This window comes from Oncorhynchus keta, chromosome 17, assembly GCF_023373465.1.
Source record: "Oncorhynchus keta strain PuntledgeMale-10-30-2019 chromosome 17, Oket_V2, whole genome shotgun sequence".
In the NCBI taxonomy this organism is placed as follows: Eukaryota; Metazoa; Chordata; class Actinopteri; order Salmoniformes; family Salmonidae; genus Oncorhynchus; species Oncorhynchus keta.
In genome coordinates this window covers 53,058,279-53,078,389 of record NC_068437.1, presented here as the reverse complement: position 1 = coordinate 53,078,389, position 20,111 = coordinate 53,058,279, and the positions used below count along the sequence as shown (strand labels likewise).

At 44.6% G+C, this 20,111-nt stretch overlaps 2 long non-coding RNA genes across 3 annotated transcripts in view; one reads left to right on the top strand and one right to left on the bottom strand.

The window, feature by feature from the left end:
* Nucleotides 1-11,930, top strand: part of LOC127908353 (uncharacterized) — a 42,850-nt gene extending 30,920 nt beyond the window's left edge. For both annotated transcript variants that reach the window (XR_008066996.1, XR_008066995.1), the window contains exon 3: nucleotides 11,794-11,930. This is a non-coding gene — a long non-coding RNA (uncharacterized LOC127908353). The remainder of the gene's footprint in view (nucleotides 1-11,793) is intronic.
* Nucleotides 11,931-12,384: 454 nt separating this feature from the next.
* On the bottom strand, nucleotides 12,385-14,872 carry LOC127908352 (uncharacterized). The gene is made up of 3 exons (XR_008066994.1): nucleotides 13,198-14,872; nucleotides 12,505-12,657; nucleotides 12,385-12,453 (listed from the first exon to the last, which is right to left on the bottom strand). It is a non-coding gene; the product is annotated as an uncharacterized LOC127908352 (long non-coding RNA).
* Between the last annotated feature and the right edge of the window lie 5,239 nt (nucleotides 14,873-20,111).

Genomic DNA, 20,111 nt, shown 5'->3' with positions numbered 1-20,111 from the left:
GACTAATAGAGATGACTACTCTACAGGACTAATAGAGATGACTACTCTACTCTACAGGACTAATATAGATGACTGCTCTACTCTACAGGACTACTATAGATGACTATTCTCCAGGACTAATAGAGATGACTACTCTACAGGACTAATAGAGATGACTGCTCTACTCTACAGGACTAATATAGATGACTGCTCTACTCTACAGGACTACTATAGATGACTACTCTACAGGACTAATAGAGATGACTACTCTACTCTACAGGACTAATATAGATGACTACTCTACAGGACTAATAGAGATGACTACTCTACAGGACTAATATAGATGACTACTCTACTGGACTAATAGAGATTACTACTCTATAGGACTAATAGAAATGACTACTCTACTGGACTAATAGAGATGACTACTCTACTGGACTAATAGAGATGACTACTCTACAGGACTAATAGAGATTACTACTCTACAGGACTAATATAGATGACTTACTCTACAGGACTAATAGAGATGACTGCTCTACTCTACAGGACTACTATAGATGACTACTCTCCAGGACTAATAGAGATGACTACTCTACTCTACAGGACTAATAGAGATTACTACTCTACAGGACTAATAGAGATGACTACTCTACTGGACTAATAGAGATGACTACTCTATAGGACTAATAGAAATGACTACTCTACACAGGACTAATATAGATGATTACTCTACAGGACTAATAGAGATGACTGCTCTACTCTACAGGACTACTATAGATGACTACTCTCCAGGACTAATAGAGATGACTACTCTACTCTACAGGACTAATAGAGATGACTACTCTACAGGACTAATAGAGATGACTACTCTACTGGACTAATAGAGATGACTACTCTATAGGACTAATAGAAATGACTACTCTACTGGGCTAATAGAGATGACTTCTCTACAGGACTAATAGAGATGACTACTCTACAGGACTAATAGAGATGACTACTCTACAGGACTAATAGAGATGACTACTCTACAGGACTAATAGAGATGACTAGTCTACTCTACAGGACTAATAGAGACTATGACTAGTCTACTCTACAGGACTAATAGAGATGACTACTCTACAGGACTAATAGAGAAGACTACTCTACTCTACAGGACTAATAGAGATGACTACTCTACTCTACAGGACTAATAGAGATGACTACTCTACAGGACTAATAGAGATGACATCTCTACAGGACTAATAGAGATGGCTACTCTACTCTTAAAGGACTAATAGAGATGACTACTCTACTGGACTAATAGAGATGACTACTCTACTGGACTACAGGACTAATGAGATGACTACTCTACTCTACAGGACTAATAGAGATGACTACTCTACAGGACTAATAGAGATGACTACTCTACTCTACAGGACTAATATAGATGACTGCTCTACTCTACAGGACTACTATAGATGACTACTCTCCAGGACTAATAGAGATGACTACTCTACAGGACTTATAGAGATGACTACTCTACTCTACAGGACTAATATAGATGACTGCTCTACTCTACAGGACTACTGTAGATGACTACTCTACAGGACTAATAGAGATGACTACTCTACAAGACTAATAGAGATTACTACTCTACAGGACTAATATAGATGATTACTGTACAGGACTAATAGAGATGACTGCTCTACTCTACAGGACTACTATAGATGACTACTCTCCAGGACTAATAGAGATGACTACTCTACAGGACTAATAGAGATTACTACTCTCCAGGACTAATAGAGATGACTACTCTACAGGACTAATAGAGATGACTACTCTACAGGACTACTATAGATGACTACTCTACTCTACAGGACTAATAGAGATGACTACTCTACTCTACAGGACTAATAGAGATTACTACTCTACAGGACTAATAGAGATTACTACTCTACAGGACTAATAGAGATGACTACTCTACTCTACAGGACTAATAGAGATTACTACTCTACAGGACTAATAGAGATGACTACTCTACTCTACAGGACTAATAGAGATGACTACTTGTCCTTACTTCCTCTGTAAGGAGAGGGAAGTGGTGCTACAGTAAACCTGCTGATTTCTCTGTAAAGTTACTTTGGGTGTCTTGAAAATTCTATGTATAATTACTATAAGCAGAGACGTGAGTGGTGCTCTTGAGACTCCTACTGTAAAACTCATCTCTGATTGGATTGCTGTTTAACCATGTCTCATGAGGGGAGAGTGCTATTCTATATTTACAACCCGTCTTGGTAAATATAAATGTATTGTTGTTGAAATGACCACTTAGAAATAACGACTTGTACCAGGAAGGAAGACTGTATGAATGCCTATTGCGTCTCCTTAATGAATTGTAGCTCCCGCTCTGGCGACTGCACAACTCATCTCTGTAAACATGAATGTATCAGATGGACGGACATTTCAAATTGGATAGATAGATAGATCCAATTTAAAATGGCTACTTGCATCCTTGAAATTAATACTTATACCGGGAGGACAATGTACATTCAGAAAGTATTCAAACCCCTTCCCTTTTTCCACATTTTAATACATTATGTGGATTAAATAACGAGATTCAATTAAATAATTATCATCAATCTACACACACTACCTCATAATGACAAAGTGAAAACAGGATAAGATTATTTTTGCCAATTTATTACAAATAAAAAAACAGAAATGCCTTATTTATGTACATTGCCAAGAAAAAGTATTTGGGGCCCCTTGGAAATATCGGGAATTCGGTATGAATTGGTCATGAGATCTGATCTTTATCTCTGTCACAACAATAGACAAACACGGTCTGCTTTAAACTAATAACCCACAAAACAATGATATGTTTCCATGTCTTTAATGAACACACCGTGTAAACAGTCACAGTGCAGGGTGGGAAAAGTATGTGAACCCTTGGATTTAATAACTGGTTGACCCTCCTTTGGTAGCAATAACCTCAACCAAACGTTTTCTGTAGTTGTGGATTAGACTTGCACAACGGTCAGGAGGAATTTTGGACCATTCCTCTTTACAAAATTGTTCAGCAATATTCTTGGGATGTCTGGTGTGAACTGCTCTCTTGAGGTCATGCCACAGCTTCTCAAATCAAATCAAAGTTGATCGGTCACATACATGGTTAGCAGATGTTAATGAGAGTGAAGCGAAATGCTTGTGCTTCTAGTTCCGACCGTGAAGTAAAATCTAACAAGTAATCTAACAATTTCACAACAACTACCTTATACACACAAATGTAAAGGAATGATTAAGAATATGTACATTAAAGTGGCTATAGATTGAGTCTGTATGTTGGCAGCAGCCACTCAATATTAGTGATGGCTGTTTAACAGTCTGATGGCAATGAAATAGAAGCGTTTTTCAGTCTCTTGGTCCCAGCTTTGATGCAACTGCACTGACCTCGCCTTCTGGATGATAACGGGGTGAACAGGCAGTGGCTCGGGTGGATGTGATCTTTTTGGCCTTCCTGTGAAATCGGGTGGTGTAGGTGTCCTGTCGGGCAGGTAGTTTGCCCCACGGTGATGCGTTGTGCAGACCTCACGACCCTCTGGAGAGCCTTGCGGTTGTAGGCGGAGCAGTTGCCGTACCAGGCGGTGATACAGCCCGACAGGATGCTCTCGATTGTGCATCTGTAAAACTTTGTGGCCGTTTTTGGTGACGAGCCAAATTTCTTCAGCCTCCTGAGGTTGAAGAGGCGCTGTTGCGCCTTCTTCACGACGCTGTCTGTGTGTGTGGACCATTTGTTTGTCCATGATGTGTACGCCGAGGAACTTTAAGCTTTCCACCTTCTCCACTACTGTACATTTGTTGTAGTTAGGGGGGTGCTCCCTCTGCTGTTTCCTGAAGTCCACGATCATCTCCTTTGTTTTGTTGACGTTGAGTGTGAGGTTATTTTCCTGACAACACACTCTGAGGACCCTCACCTCCTCCCTGTAGGCCGTTTAGTCGTTGTTGGTAATCAAGTCTACCACTGTAGTTTCTTCTGCAAACTTGATGATTGCGTTGGAGGCGTGCATGGCCACGCAGTCATGTGTGAACAGGGAGTACAAGAGAGGGCTGAGAACGCACCCTTGTGGGGACCCAGTGTTGAGGATCAGCGGGATGGAGATGTTGTTACCTACCCTCACCACCTGGGGGTGACCCGTCAGATAGTATAGGATCCAGTTGCACAGGGCGGGGTCGAAACCCAGGGTCTCGAGCTTAATGACGAGTTTGGAGGGTACTATGGAGTTAGATGCTGAGCTGTAATCGATGAACAGCATTCTTACATAGGTATTCCTCTTGTCCAGCTGCTCTCAGGACGCGGCGAGGGATTTCGTGTGGGCCAGCAGCCTTGCGAGGGTTAAAACGTTTAAATGTTTTACTCACTTTGACTGCGGTGAAGTAGAGACCGCAGGTTTTGGTAGCTGGCCGTGTCAGTGGCACTGTATTGTCCTCAAAGCGAACAAAGAAGTTGTTTAGTTTGTCTGGGAGCAAGACATTGGTGACCGCGACGGGCCTGGTTTTGTTTTTGTAGTCCGTGATTGACTGTAGACCCTGCCATATACGTCTCGTGTCTGAGCCATTGAATTGCAAATCTACTTTGTCTCTATACTGAAGCTTAGCTTGCGGAGGGAATAGCTCCACTGTTTGTATTTGGTCATGTTTCCAGTCGCCTTGCCATGATTAAAAGCAGCGCTTTCAGTTTTTCACCAATGCTGCCATCAATCCACGGCTTCGAGTTGGGGAAGGTTTTAATAGTCACCGTGGGTACAGCATCACCGATGCACTTGCTAATAAACTCGCTCACCGAATCAGCGTATACATCAATGTTGTTGTCCGAGGCTATACGGAACATATCCAAGTCCACATGATCGAAGCAATCTTGAAGCGTGGAATCTGATTGGTCGGACCAGCGTTGAAAAGACCTAAGCACGGGCATTTCCTGTTTTAGTTTCTGTCTATAGGCTGGGAGCAACAAAATGGAGTCCTGGTCAGATTTGCTGAAAGGAGGGCGAGGGAGGGCTTTGTATGCGGCGCGGAAATTAGAGAAGCAATGATCCAGAGTTTTGCCAGCCCGTGTCGCGCGTTCAATATGCTGATCAAATTTAGGTTTTCAGATTAGCCTTGTTAAAATCCCCAGCTACAATAAATGCAGCCTCGGGATATGTTGTTTCCAGTTTACATAGAGTCCAATGAAGCACGAGGTGTCTGCTTGGGGGATATACACGTCATCTCAATCGGGTTGAGGTCAGGACTCTGACTGGGCCACTCTAGAAGGCATATTTTTTTTTATGTTGAAGCCATTCTGTTGTTGATTTACCTCTTGTGCATTTTTGCAAACTTCAGACGTACAGCAATGTTTTTTTTGGACAACAGTGGCTTCTTCCGTTGTCCTCCCATGAACACCATTCTTGTTTCGTATTTTATGTATCGTAGACTCGTCAACAGAGATGTTAGCATGTTCCAGAGATTTTTGTATGTCTTTAGCTCACTCTTCTTAAACCTCATTGAGCATTCTGCGCTGTGCTCTTGCAGTCATCTTTGCAGGACGGCCACTCCTAGGGAGAGTAGCAACAGGTCTGAACTTTCTCCATTTATAGACAATTTGTCTTACCGTGGACTGATGAACATCAAGGCTTTTAGAGATACTTTTGTAACCCTTTCCAGATTTATGCAAGTCAACAATTCTGAATCTGATATTTGTTTTGCACGTTTAGAACATCCTAAAGCTTGATTATGCACTTAGTTTGACCATTTTAGTCGACATATAATATGTAATTTTGAAGTTTTGATGCGCATCCACTATAATTTTGGCTGCATTTCAGCCGGAATTTGTCGCGTTTGATAACCCAAAGACACAGACTTGAAAGCCAAACGCAGTTTTTGGTAAGTATGACTCCTTCCACGTCTTCTGATCGAAGAACATCAAAGGTAAGGGAATATTTATGTGGTAATTTTGTGTTTCTGTGGACTCCCAACCTCTAGAGGAGACATACTGCTAATATCTGAGCGCCGTCTCAGTATAGCCTAGTGAACGAATTCTGTAATGTTAAAAATAAATGTAACACAGCGGTTGCATTAAGAAGAAGTGTATCTTTCTAACTATATGTAGAACATGTATATTTAGTCAAAGTTTATGATGTGTATTGCTTGTTATCTGACGTTATCTGGCGGAGCTATCATAATTTCTCCGGACATTTGAGTAGCATTTTTTGAACATGGCGTCATTGTAAACAGAGATTTATGGATATAAATTGCATATTATTGAAAAAAACATAAATGTACTGTGTAACATGTCCTATTACTGTCATCTGATGAAGATTTTCAAAAGGTTAGTGAATTATTTTTCTTTTAATGTTGATTGCATCTTTTGTTCAACATGGCTATTCAATTTAGCTGTGTCTTTGGTGGTGGTTTGACATAAATATGTGCTATGTATTCACCGTAAAACATTTTAGAAATCTGACTTGCTGGCTAGATGAACAAGGTGTTTATCTTTCATTTGAGCTATTGGACTTGTTAATGTGTGGAGGTTAAATATTTTAAAGAATATTTTTGCATTCCATGCGCAACGTTCCAGCTGAACGTGGGAGGGGTCGTTCCCAAAAGGGAACCCCCCACGTTAACAGGTTTTAAGTCTTCTGAGATCTTTTTTGTTTTTTTCTTGCCACTGTAAGTATTTAGACCCTTTGCTGTGAGACTTGATCATCCTTGAGATGTTTCTACAACTTCATTGGAGTCCACCTCTGGTAAATTCAATTGATTGGACATGATTTGGAAAGGCACACACCTGTCTATTTAAAGGTCTCACAGTTGACAGTGCATGTCAGAGCGAAAACCAAGCCATGAGGTTGAAGGAATTATCCATAGAGTTCCGTGACAGGTCTGCAACAACACAGACTTCTCCATCATTGTTAAATCATTCTTGAATGGAAGAGGTTTGGAAACGGGCGACCAGCTCTTCCTGGAGTTGTCTGCCCGGCCAAACTGATAAATCGGGGAGACGGGCCTTGGTCAGGGAGGTGACCAAGAACCTGATGGTCACTCTGACAGAGCTCCAGAGTTCCTCTGTGGAGATGGGAGAACCTTCCAGAAGGACAACCATCTCTGCAGCACTCCACCAATCAGGCCTTTATTGTAGAATGGCCAGATGGAAGCCACTCCTCAGTAAAAGGCACATGACAGCCTGTTTTGAGTTTGCCAAAAGGCACCTAATGGACTCTCAGACCATGAGAAACAAGATTATTTGGTCTGATGAAACCAAGATTGAACTCTTTGGCCTGAATGCCAAGCGTCACGTCAGAAGGAAACCTGGCACCATCCCTACGGTGAAGCATGGTGGTGGCAGCTTCAATCTGTGGTATGTTTTTCGGTTGCAGGGACTGGAAAACCTGGTTGAATCTGCTTTCCACCAGACACTGGGAGATTAATTCACCTTTCAGTAGAACAATAACCTAAAACACAAGGTCAAATCTTCATTGGAACACTAGGCCTAATACACACTGCAGTTGCTTACCACAAGAAGACAGTGAATGTTCCTGAGTGGCCGAGTTACAGTTTAGAATTAAATCCACATAAACATTCAAGACCTGAAAATGCTAGCAATGATCAACAACCAATTTGACAGAGCTTGAAGAATTGGCAAATGTGGCACAATCCAGGTGTGGAAAGCTCTTAGACTTTTCCAGAAAAGCTCACAGCTTTAATCGTTGCCAAAGGTGGTTCTAGTATTGACGTAGTGGTAATAATATAATATATAATAATATTTTATTTTTAGCAGACGCTTTTATTTTCAAAGCGTCACTTACAGTCATGTGTGCATACATTCTACGTATGGGTGGTCCCGGGAATCGAACCCACTACCCTGGCGTTACTTTCTGAAGCGCCATGCTCTACCAACTGAGACAGAAGGACCACACGTAGTGGTGTGGATACTTATCTAAATGAGACATTTCGATATTTTATTTTTATTACATCTGCAAAAATGTCTAAAAACATGTTTCCCTTTGTCATTATGAGGTATTGTGCGTAGATGGGTGATTTAAAAAATAAATAAAATAAATTCAGGCTGTAACACAACAGAATGTTATATTAGTCAAGGAGTGTGAACTTTCTGAAGGCATTGGGGCATGTCACGCCCTGAACATAGACAGTCCTTGGTTCTCTATGGTGTAGTAGGTCAGGGCGTGATTAGGGGTTCTAGTATGTCTATTTCTATTGGGGGACATATTTAGGTAGCCATTTCCCCACCTGTGTTTGTGGGATATTGTTTGTGTTTAGTTGCACGTCATGACGTCACGTATCATTGTTTATTTATTGTTTTGCAGATAGAAAATGTGGAACTAAACTCACGCTGCGCCTTGGTCCGCTCATTACCACGATCGTGACACTGCAAGTGCCTTGTAATCAAATGCTTTGCTATTGGGGATTCTTGTCGACATCATGAACATTAAAACTGTGAATGTGAAAAACGACGACGACGCTGGTATTCATCACAATTCTAAAAGTGATGGATCTCTTTTTATAAGCATTAAACTGTTGAGATGTGATAAGCAATAAAACGTTGGAACAAATGGGTCCTATCCACGGCCTCGCTGGTATTCAGAGTCAAATGGGTTCTATACACGGCCTCGCTGGTATTCAGAGTCAAATGGGTCCTATACACGGCCTCGCTGGTATTCAGAGTCAAATGGGTTCTATACACGGCCTCGCTGGTATTCAGAGTCAAATGGGTTCTATACACGGCCTCGCTGGTATTCAGAGTCAAATGGGTCCTATACACGGCCTCGCTGGTATTCAGAGTCAAATGGGTCCTATACACGGCCTCGCTGGTATTCAGAGTCAAATGGGTTCTATCCACGGCCTCGCTGGTATTCAGAGTCAAATGGGTCCTATACACGGCCTCGCTGGTATTCAGAGTCAAATGGGTCCTATACACGGCCTCGCTGGTATTCAGAGTCAAATGGGTTCTATACACGGCCTCGCTGGTATTCAGAGTCAAATGGGTTCTATACACGGCCTCGCTGGTATTCAGAGTCAAATGGGTCCTATCCACGGCCTCGCTGGTATTCAGAGTCAAATGGGTCCTATCCACGGCCTCGCTGGTATTCAGAGTCAAATGGGTTCTATACACGGCCTCGCTGGTATTCAGAGTCAAATGGGTTCTATACACGGCCTCGCTGGTATTCAGAGTCAAATGGGTTCTATACACGGCCTCGCTGGTATTCAGAGTCAAATGGGTCCTATACACGGCCTCGCTGGTATTCAGAGTCAAATGGGATCTATACACGGCCTCGCTGGTATTCAGAGTCAAATGGGTCCTATACACGGCCTCGCTGGTATTCAGAGTCAAATGGGTTCTATACACGGCCTCGCTGGTATTCAGAGTCAAATGGGTTCTATACACGGCCTCGCTGGTATTCAGAGTCAAATGGGTCCTATACACGGCCTCGCTGGTATTCAGAGTCAAATGGGTTCTATACACGGCCTCGCTGGTATTCAGAGTCAAATGGGTCCTATACACGGCCTCGCTGGTATTCAGAGTCAAATGGGTTCTATACACGGCCTCGCTGGTATTCAGAGTCAAATGGGTTCTATACACGGCCTCGCTGGTATTCAGAGTCAAATGGGTCCTATACACGGCCTCGCTGGTATTCAGAGTCAAATGGGTTCTATACACGGCCTCGCTGGTATTCAGAGTCAAATGGGTTCTATACACGGCCTCGCTGGTATTCAGAGTCAAATGGGTCCTATACACGGCCTCGCTGGTATTCAGAGTCAAATGGGTCCTATCCACGGCCTCGCTGGTATTCAGAGTCAAATGGGTCCTATACACGGCCTCGCTGGTATTCAGAGTCAAATGGGTCCTATACACGGCCTCGCTGGTATTCAGAGTCAAATGGGTTCTATCCACGGCCTCGCTGGTATTCAGAGTCAAATGGGTCCTATACACGGCCTCGCTGGTATTCAGAGTCAAATGGGTCCTATACACGGCCTCGCTGGTATTCAGAGTCAAATGGGTCCTATCCACGGCCTCGCTGGTATTCAGAGTCAAATGGGTCCTATACACGGCCTCGCTGGTATTCAGAGTCAAATGGGTTCTATACACGGCCTCGCTGGTATTCAGAGTCAAATGGGTTCTATACACGGCCTCGCTGGTATTCAGAGTCAAATGGGTCCTATACACGGCCTCGCTGGTATTCAGAGTCAAATGGGTTCTATACACGGCCTCGCTGGTATTCAGAGTCAAATGGGTCCTATACACGGCCTCGCTGGTATTCAGAGTCAAATGGGTCCTATACACGGCCTCGCTGGTATTCAGAGTCAAATGGGTCCTATACACGGCCTCGCTGGTATTCAGAGTCAAATGGGTTCTATACACGGCCTCGCTGGTATTCAGAGTCAAATGGGTTCTTCTCCTATCATTAAACTAACAGATTAGATTTGGCTTCCACATGACAAATGAAATGTCTTTTTTTTTTTGGCCGGCTGTCTGATGGTAGAGATTGGATTTCTGTTGTCCTCTCTGTAGGAAATGTACAGGGAAACATTAGCTAAACAAACACACAACAACTTCAAAGGGTTGATCCAGACTGAGGCTGAGTACCGGCAGGTTGCTCCAAAGACGTTTTCAGATTATGGAGCTCGACTAAGAAAACAGCAAAACTATTTGGTTAGTTCCTCTTTCGATAACAACAACCTATTGTCAACAACAACAATGAAAACTACAAAAACAGATGTACGCATCTTATCTTCTGCTTATAATGATCGGTATACTTGGTGGTTGAGTAGTAAAGATTAGGATGCACAATGGATAAGATGTGATTGAAAATCATTCAAATACAGTATGTGATGATTTGAATTTATTGATGATCTAATACATGTGTCCCATCTGGCCCTCATACCATCACCATCACCTAATCATCCCCAGCTTACAATTGGTTCATTCACCTCCCCCCCTCCTCTCTCCTGTAACTATTCCCCAGGTCGTTGCTGTCAATTAGAATGTGTTCTCAGTCAACTTGCCTAGTAAAATAAGGGTTAACTAAAATAATACGTGTCCCCAAACCAGCAAGAGATTGAATGACCAGTGAGTTGAAATCTGAGACAGAGTGATTGTGAATAATGTTCCCAACAGGAGAAGTGTGGTGCAGGAAACACACACTACGGTGCCAAACTTGGTCAACAGATGGTGAACAACAGCACTACCAACGCAATATCACACCGAGGTCAGAGAGGGAGAGAAAGAGGGAGATACAGGGGGGAGGGGTAAGAGAGAGTGGGGAGGAAGGAGAGAGAGGGGAAAAGAGCGAGACAGAGGGATGGAGGGGTGGAGAGGGAGGGGAGGGTCTGACTGAAAAGACACTTGATTAAAAAAATGTTTTGTAGTAATCCCTCAGTAGCTGTTGCGTAATGGTGTTTGTTTTAACATTGTTCCAAATGTTCCTACATTGCAGCCCACATTCCCCATTCACTCTTCATTCGTTCCCTATTCAATATTCTCTCTTCGTCCCCCCCCCCTCTCTCTCTCTCCCTCTCCTTCTCCCTCTCTCCTCCTTCACCGTCTCTCTCTCTCTCTCTCTCTCTCTCCCCTCTCCCTCTCCTTCTCCCTCTCTCCTCCTTCACTGTCTCCCTCCCTCTCTCTCTCTCTTCCTCTCCCTCCCTCTCTCTCTCCCTTCCTCTCTCCTCCTTCTACATCTCCCTCTCCTCTTCTGGCACTGCAGCAAGCAGGTGCGGAGTGAATCGGTGTGATGCATGGTGGGAGGACTGGAATAACAATGATTTATTCTCACCCCTCTCTAGGCAGGATGAAGAAATATGTTTAAAGTTGCCCAGAGAAACAGACGTCCTGAGGCACACATGGAGAGGCGGGATGTTGCTTAGCTAGGAGCTGGTTTAGTGAAGTTGCCCAAAGAAACAGACATCCCGAGGCACATAGGGAGATGATAGCTATTTAATATCACTAGGAAGAAATAATAAGATGTGTCCCAACTGTCCCTGGTCTCACCTAAGTCTATTGACTTCAGACGTGCTGATCAGTTTTGATTTTAGCATGTCAATGGGAAGAGATAAACAAACTGGGCCTGTATAAAGCAGTCCCAACACCTTACCACTGCTACACCTGGCTATCAGCGGACCCAACAGCAGTCCCAACACCTTACCACTGCTAGACCTGGCTATCAGCTGACCCAACAGCAGTCCCAACACCTTACCACTGCTAGACCTGGCTATCAGCTGACCCAACAGCAGTCCCAATACCTTACCACTGCTACACCTGGCTATCGGCTGACCCAACAGCAGTCCCAACACCTTACCACTGCTACACCTGGCTATCAGCTGACCCAACAGCAGTCCCAACACCTTAACACTGCTACACCTGGCTATCAGCTGACCCAACAGCAGTCCCAACACCTTACCACTGCTACACCTGGCTATCAGCGGAGCCAACAGCAGTCCCAACACCTTACCACTGCTACACCTGGCTATCAGCGGAGCCAACGGCAGTCCCAACACCTTGCCACTGCTACACCTGGCTATCAGCTGACCCAACAGCAGTCCCAACACCTTACCACTGCTACACCTGGCTATCAGCAGAGCCAACAGCAGTCCCAACACCATACCACTGCTACACCTGGCTATCAGCTGACCCAACAGCAGTCCCAACACCTTACCACTGTCCCAACACCCAACAGCAGTCCCACCACTGCTACACCTGGCTATCAGCTGACCCAACAGCAGTCCCAACACCTTACCACTGCTACACCTGGCTATCAGCTGACCCAACAGCAGTCCCAACACCTTACCACTGCTACACCTGGCTATCAGCTGACCCAACAGCAGTCCCAACACCTTACCACTGCTACACCTGGCTATCAGCTGACCCAACAGCAGTCCCAACACCTTACCACTGCTACACCTGGCTATCAGCTGACCCAACAGCAGTACCAACACCTTACCACTGCTACACCTGGCTATCAGCTGACCCAACAGCAGTACCAACACCTTACCACTGCTACACCTGGCTATCAGCTGACCCAACAGCAGTCCCAACACCTTACCACTGCTACACCTGGCTATCAGCTGACCCAACAGCAGTCCCAACACCTTACCACTGCTACACCTGGCTATCAGCTGACCCAACAGCAGTACCAACACCTTACCACTGCTACACCTGGCTATCAGCTGACCCAACAGCAATACCAACACCTTACCACTGCTACACCTGGCTATCAGCTGACCCAACAGAAGTCCCAACACCTTACCACTGCTACACCTGGCTATCAGCTGACCCAACAGCAGTCCCAACACCTTACCACTGCTACACCTGGCTATCAGCTGACCCAACAGCAGTCCCAACACCTTACCACTGCTACACCTGACTATCAGCGGAGCCTTGTCTGGCAGTGAAACAGTTCATTCAGCCTCATTTACTGTCTTTAAAAAAATGTGCTGATATGGCTGACTTGCTTCGACAAATGTGGTTTCTACTGACAATTGAGATGTACAAACTATGGCATAAGGGGACGACAAGCGGATACGAGGCAATCCGTAATTTCAATTAAGACATTAATGAGCGAGCTAGGACGGCCGTACAGTAGTCAATATAACTATTTGCTCAGCACTTTTGAAATGTACAGCGACAGAATTCAGAACATGGGCCATTCTTACAGTGTTCTCCCTGTACACCAAGTCAGAACCGCAGGATAAATAAAGGGGGCATGTAAGCAGACAATGAAAGCTCTTCCAACATTTGATGATTACATTTCTCAAAAACAGATTGCTGAAAAAAACAGGTAAGCATCACCAAGTCAGAACAGAGGTGAAAATAGACCAAATTATTAGGGTAAGGCACATGGGCAACTAACAGCTTACTACACAACATACACTTAGTATTACTTTTTTAGCTACAGTATACACATCTCTCTGGCATAATACATCATTAATGCAGCAGCATACAAGACATTTTTGGACTCACCTTGTTGTGCCGTGCTCACTTGGACAGGAAGGTGGCGCGGCGGTTCTTCGTGGGCAAATTTTGTCATCAAAAACTTTGTCATTAAATCTGCCCTTTCTCTGGATTTATGGTGCTTTTAATACGACTGGGAACTCGGAAAAGTTGATTCATAATGACGTCAGTGATCTTCAGGTTGTAGCTCTAGAAAGAGGCTCGAGTTCTGGATTTACAATTCTGAATTGGTTGAAAGTTCCCAGTTGTCTTGAACTCACTAAAATCAGAGTTTGCAGTTCTGAGTTAATAGCTGTTTTGAGAGCAGCACAAATCATGCTTCGTTGAATGTTTATCATTTTAAACTAGGAAAAGATACCCTTAATCTTAGACTTTGTACCACACAGACACTCCACTGAATAACAAGCCAATGATTGCTTTGCAATGCTTGCAGTTAGCCACTGATTAATTCCAAACCACTCATTGTTGACTTTGCAATTTCCAACTTGTTGTGTAATGTTTATGTCCAATGGCTGATGAGCACAGATACATTTTATCTATAATTTCTCTTCATTACTTCTCTTCATTTGACAAGGATTCAAAAGGATTTGCCAGTAGATTGTCGACTTGATTCATGATGATGACTGCTAGCTAAGATTTTGAAAGTATGATGTTGACACTCAGGCTAATCAAAGCTACTGTACATATAACGTTATTTGACGTGATTTCTATCTGTGGCCAATGACCTTGAGCCTTCTTGGATGGGCACTTCTAATGCAACTCTATGGCAGCACCCAAGGGGCTTGAATTTAAGGTCTATACTTAGACTTGGCAGTGACATCGTGTCCCCATGAGTGACAGAACACTGAGCCAATCACGGCACGACACTCCATATTTTCTGCTGGCTTGCCCCGCCACAGAAGCACAGGCTGAAACACCTGCATTTTTACTCAATAAAACAAAACAAGAGATCACGTCTGTATGGGGCATTATTATGTCAATGATATACATGTTTTTTTTTTACATTGTTTTATATTGTTATGTGACACATATTAATACCATATTAATGCCAAATAACATGCAAAACATTTTTTTTTTTGCTAAAAGATGTGCTCAAAACAGGTGGGACTTTGCCCTGAATGACGGGTTGCCATTGGTGATGATTCATATCTCAATCTGTGATGCACCAACCCTCACCCTGGGCCTCCTCTACACACGGGAATTTATATACTCAACAATCTAATGAAAGCTTGAATGTACTGTCCTTTGAGTGTCTTCAAGTGCACATAAGGCAGGCAGGCAGGCAGGCTAACTGTGATCGGTTATCAACCTGACCAAGACAATGGGTAGAGAGGAGAGAGCTCAGGAGGGCACTGCTCTGATTCGTAGCATTGAGTATGCGGACAGATGGGCGGGTGGAGGAGAAGGGAAATGGAGGTAATAGCTGAGAGAGAGAGAGAGAAAAGGTAGAGGGAAAAGTGGGAAAAGAGGAGAGCTCAGGAGGGCACTGCCCTGATTCACAGCATTCAGATGATGGAGATAAACGAGGGAGAGATTGGGAGAGAGAGATTGAGGTAAAGATGGAAGAAAGAGTGGAGAGTGAGAGAAAGGAGGGAATGGTAGGGAAAGAGCAGGAGAGATGAGTGAGGCGAGGATGAAGGGAGAGAGGAGGGAATGTCATGGTGAAATGTTCTGTTGATTTGACGTTGAATTCATGTTAGTTGACAACTCAACCAAATGTAAATCAAAACTAGACGTTGAACTCTCGCTCTCTCAATTTCAATATAAGGGTTTTATTGGCATGGGAAACATGTGTTTACATTGTCAAAGCAAGTGAAATAAATTAACAGTAAATCTCTCTCTGTCCGTTTCTCCATCTCTCTCTCTCTCAATCTCTGTTTCTCTCTCAATCTCTGTTTCTCCTCTCTCTCTCTCTCTCTCTCTCTCTCTCTCTCTCTCTCTCTCTCTCTCTCTCTCTCTCTCTCTCTCTCTCTCTCTCTCTCTCTCACTCAATCTCTATCCGTCTCTCTCTCTAAGTATTATGTCTCTGAGTGTCTTTCTGTCACTGTTTTCTCATCTGACAGAGCCTAAATCCCTGTGGTATACTACATGCACTATTCTGTCACCAATTCACTTACCACTTTGAACCCGCGTCAACCGCCTCGACAATGTTGGGTCTACGAGGTCTGTGTAGATATAGTAAGATATAGCCGTTATTAGATGCATGTTGTTTACATGGCTAAAGGAATGTTGGGAGGATGACACTGCCTGCCCTCTGTTTTGTTTGTTGTACTGACCATGTTGTTGTTGTTGTTGTTGTTGTTGTTAGCGCTCCCGTAAACAGTATTATGCTTGAGTAATACCATGCCAAACCTGTCACTCGACCTAATACTCACAATGCACCACGGTCCAGTGGTCCAACTTCCATCAGGAAGCACTTTTTATGATAGGAGTTATATAATGAACGATAATGATAAGGTTTGAAAGTAATCCGGTTTTAAAGCCATGATTTCTGCAGCTGGCCAGGTGTAGCTGTGGATTATTTTGCCAAAAATATCACAACTATTTTAATGTCACTTTTATACAGGACGATTAATGATAATGGACTGTGATGGATGTAGACATTTATCTGAACTGAAATTGTTTTTATAAAAGTCCTGTTGTCTGCATGAATCGTTGCTGCTATTTATATCTAGCCATTGATGTTTGTTCTATACACATGGAGTGGGAGATGTGAGCACGCAGTTTATATCCAATCAGCCTTCTCACCTCACCCCCATTTTTCACGATGACAGAATTCATGTTCACATCTTGTTCCTTCTGGTTTCCCCCTCGGGGCGTTGGGGAGGTAGATGAGAGATGGATGGTGTTGTTTTGAAATGGTGGCATGTCTCCATACTAGTCCTTCTATTAGTGATCATAAATAATTGGCTGTGAACGACTGAGTGCCGACACTATTTTTAGAGCTTATTGTTGCTTGTTTGTTTCTCGAAGGAGCTCAGACGAAGGAGCTATTAGCGCCTCCATCTCTTCCTCTCCATCTCTTCCTCTTCCTCCATCTCTCCATCCATCTCTTCCTCTCCCGAATGGCGCAGCGGTCTAAGGCACTGCATCTCAGTGCTAGAGGGATCCCTGGTTAGATTCCAGACTGTATCACAACCGGCCGTGATTGGGAGTCCCGTAGGGCGGTGCACAAAATAGTAGGCCGTCATTTTAAATAAGAATTTGTTCTTAATTATATCAAATAAAATAAATAGATTGCTGCCTCTCCATCTCACTCACTGAACAGGAGCTGACAATGTTTCTGGTCATTAGTGAGGTCCTAAAGACCACTTAGCCATCTGTTACTATAACTTGTGAGGCTTCAAACAGAGACTGTGTTACCTGAAGACAGTGGCTCAGTCAAAGAGAAAATTACTTGAATGTAGACCGTATCCGATCAGAGCCTTAGTCACAACCCCTAAAGTCTTTAAAACAGCATCCTTCTACTGCTAAGGAGTATTAACTTTACCTCGCTCCCTTTACCTCGCTCCCTTTACCTCGCTCTCTTTACCTCCCTTTATCTCGCTCTCTTTACCTCCCTTTACCTCGCTCTCTTTACCTCCCTTTATCTCGCTCTCTTTACCTCCCTTTATCTCGCTCTCTTTACCTCCCTTTATCTCGCTCTCTTGACCTCCCTTTATCTCGCTCTCTTTACCTCCCTTTACCTCGCTCTCTTTACCTCCCTTTACCTCGCTCTCTTTACCTCCCTTTACCTCGCTCTCTTTCCCTCCCTTTATCTCGCTCTCTTTACCTCCCTTTACCTCGCTCTCTTTACCTCCCTTTATCTCGCTCTCTTTACCTCCCTTTATCTCGCTCTCTTTACCTCCCTTTATCTCGCTCTCTTTACCTCCCTTTACCTCGCTCCCTTTACCTCCCTTTACCTCCTTTTACCTCGCTCTCTTTACCTCCCTTTACCTCCCTTTACCTCGCTCCCTTTACCTCCCTTTACCTCCTTTTACCTCGCTCTCTTTACCTCAGAATGCTCAGGTGTCCTGAAGGGCACATAGTTTGCCCCCGGTGATGCGTTGTGCAGACATCACTACCCTCTGTAGAGCCTTACGGCTGTGGGCAGAGCAATTGCTGTACCAGGCGGTGACAGGATGCTCTCGATTGTGCATCTATAAAAGTTTGAGTGTCAAATCAGGTCTACCACTGTAGTGTCATCTGCAAACTTGATTGAGTTGTAGGCATGCATAGCCACGCAGTCATGGGTGAACATGGAGTACAGGAGAGGGCTGAGAACGCACCCTTGTGGGGCCCCAATGTTGAGGATCAGTGGGGTGGAGATGTTGTCCCCTACCCTCACGACCTGGGGGCGGCCCGACAAAGTCCAGGACCCAGTTTCACAGGGCGGGGTCGAGACCCAGGGTCTCGAGCTTAATGATGAGTTTGGAGGGTACTATAGTGTTGAATGCTGAGCTGTAATCGATGAACAGCATTCTTACATAGATATTCCTCTTGTCCAGATGGGTTAGAGCAGTGTGATTGTGTCGTCTGTGGACCTATTTGGGAGGTAAGCAAATTGAAGAGGGTCTAGGGTGTCAGGTAGGGTGGAGGTGATATGATCCTTGACTAGTCTCTCAAAGCACTTCATGATAATGGAAGTGAGTGCCACAGGTCCCAGAGCTGTCAGACTGGTGGCACCAATGGTCCCAGAGCGGTCAGACTGGTGGCACCAACGGTCCCAGAGCGGTCAGACTGGTGGCACCATCGGTGGCGGTCAGACTGGTGGCACCATCGGTCCCAGAGCGGTCAGACTGGTGGCACCAACGGTCCCAGAGCGGTCAGACTGGTGGCGGTCAGACTGGTGGCACCATCGGTCCCAGAGCGGTCAGACTGGTGGCACCAACGGTCCCAGAGCGGTCGGTCCCAGAGCGGTCAGACTGGTGGCACCAACGGTCCCAGAGCGGTCAGACTGGTGGCACCAACGGTCCCAGAGCGGTCAGACTGGTGGCACCAACGGTCCCAGAGCGGTCAGACTGGTGGCACCAACGGTCCCAGAGCGGTCAGACTGGTGGCACCAACGGTCCCAGAGCGGTCAGACTGGTGGCACCAACGGTCCCAGAGCGGTCAGACTGGTGGCACCAACGGTCCCAGAGCGGTCAGACTGGTGGCACCAACGGTCCCAGAGCGGTCAGACTGGTGGCACCAACGGTCCCAGAGCGGTCAGACTGGTGGCACCAACGGTCCCAGAGCGGTCAGACTGGTGGCACCAACGGTCCCAGAGCGGTCCTGGTGGCAGGTCCCAGAGCGGTCAGACTAGTGGCACCATCAGTTCCAGAGCGGTGGGGCAATTTTTACTCCTTGGGGCTTCGAGTTTTACATTATGTTAACCTATCTAGGAAAACTCTGAACCCTATAAGGTACGACAGTGATAAATCAGTTGTAAAAAGGTTTATATGGCTATGCTGGGACCGGTTTTTCCTAATCAAGTCACACACAAAAAAAACTCCTGGCCCTGGGAGGGATGTACCCTTTCAAACTACAGCTAGCTTATATTTGTTCACATAAATTACATTTAGACTAGATGAGGGGGGGGGGGGGATTTCCTCTACCCAGACACATCGACAACAACTGATAGACAATGGAACTCACAGGACTGAGCTTGCTTTCTGCATGTGTGCATCATGCAGACCTATACAACTGTAGGCCTAATAAAATAAAGACTCACATCTGCCATCACTATTATGTTGATTGATTCATTCCAGGTAATATTTTTGGATTTAAAACGTGTAGGCAGCCTAGCCAGCCTAACTTTGAATATAAACAAAATTGGATCACATTCACATTTTCTCCTGACACACAAATGGACTATAAATACAGAACGTTACCCATTAGTTTACCCTGACCAGATGGACTATAAATACAGAACGTTACCCATTAGTTTACCCTGACCAGATGGACTATAAATACATAACGTTACCCTGACCAGATGGACTATAAATACATACCGTTACCCTGACCAGATGGACTATAAATACATAATGTTACCCATTAGTTTACCCTGACCAGATGGACTATAAATACATAACGTTACCCATTAGTTTACCCTGACCAGATGGACTATAAATACATAACGTTACCCTGACCAGATGGACTATAAATACAGAACGTTACCCATTAGTTTACCCTG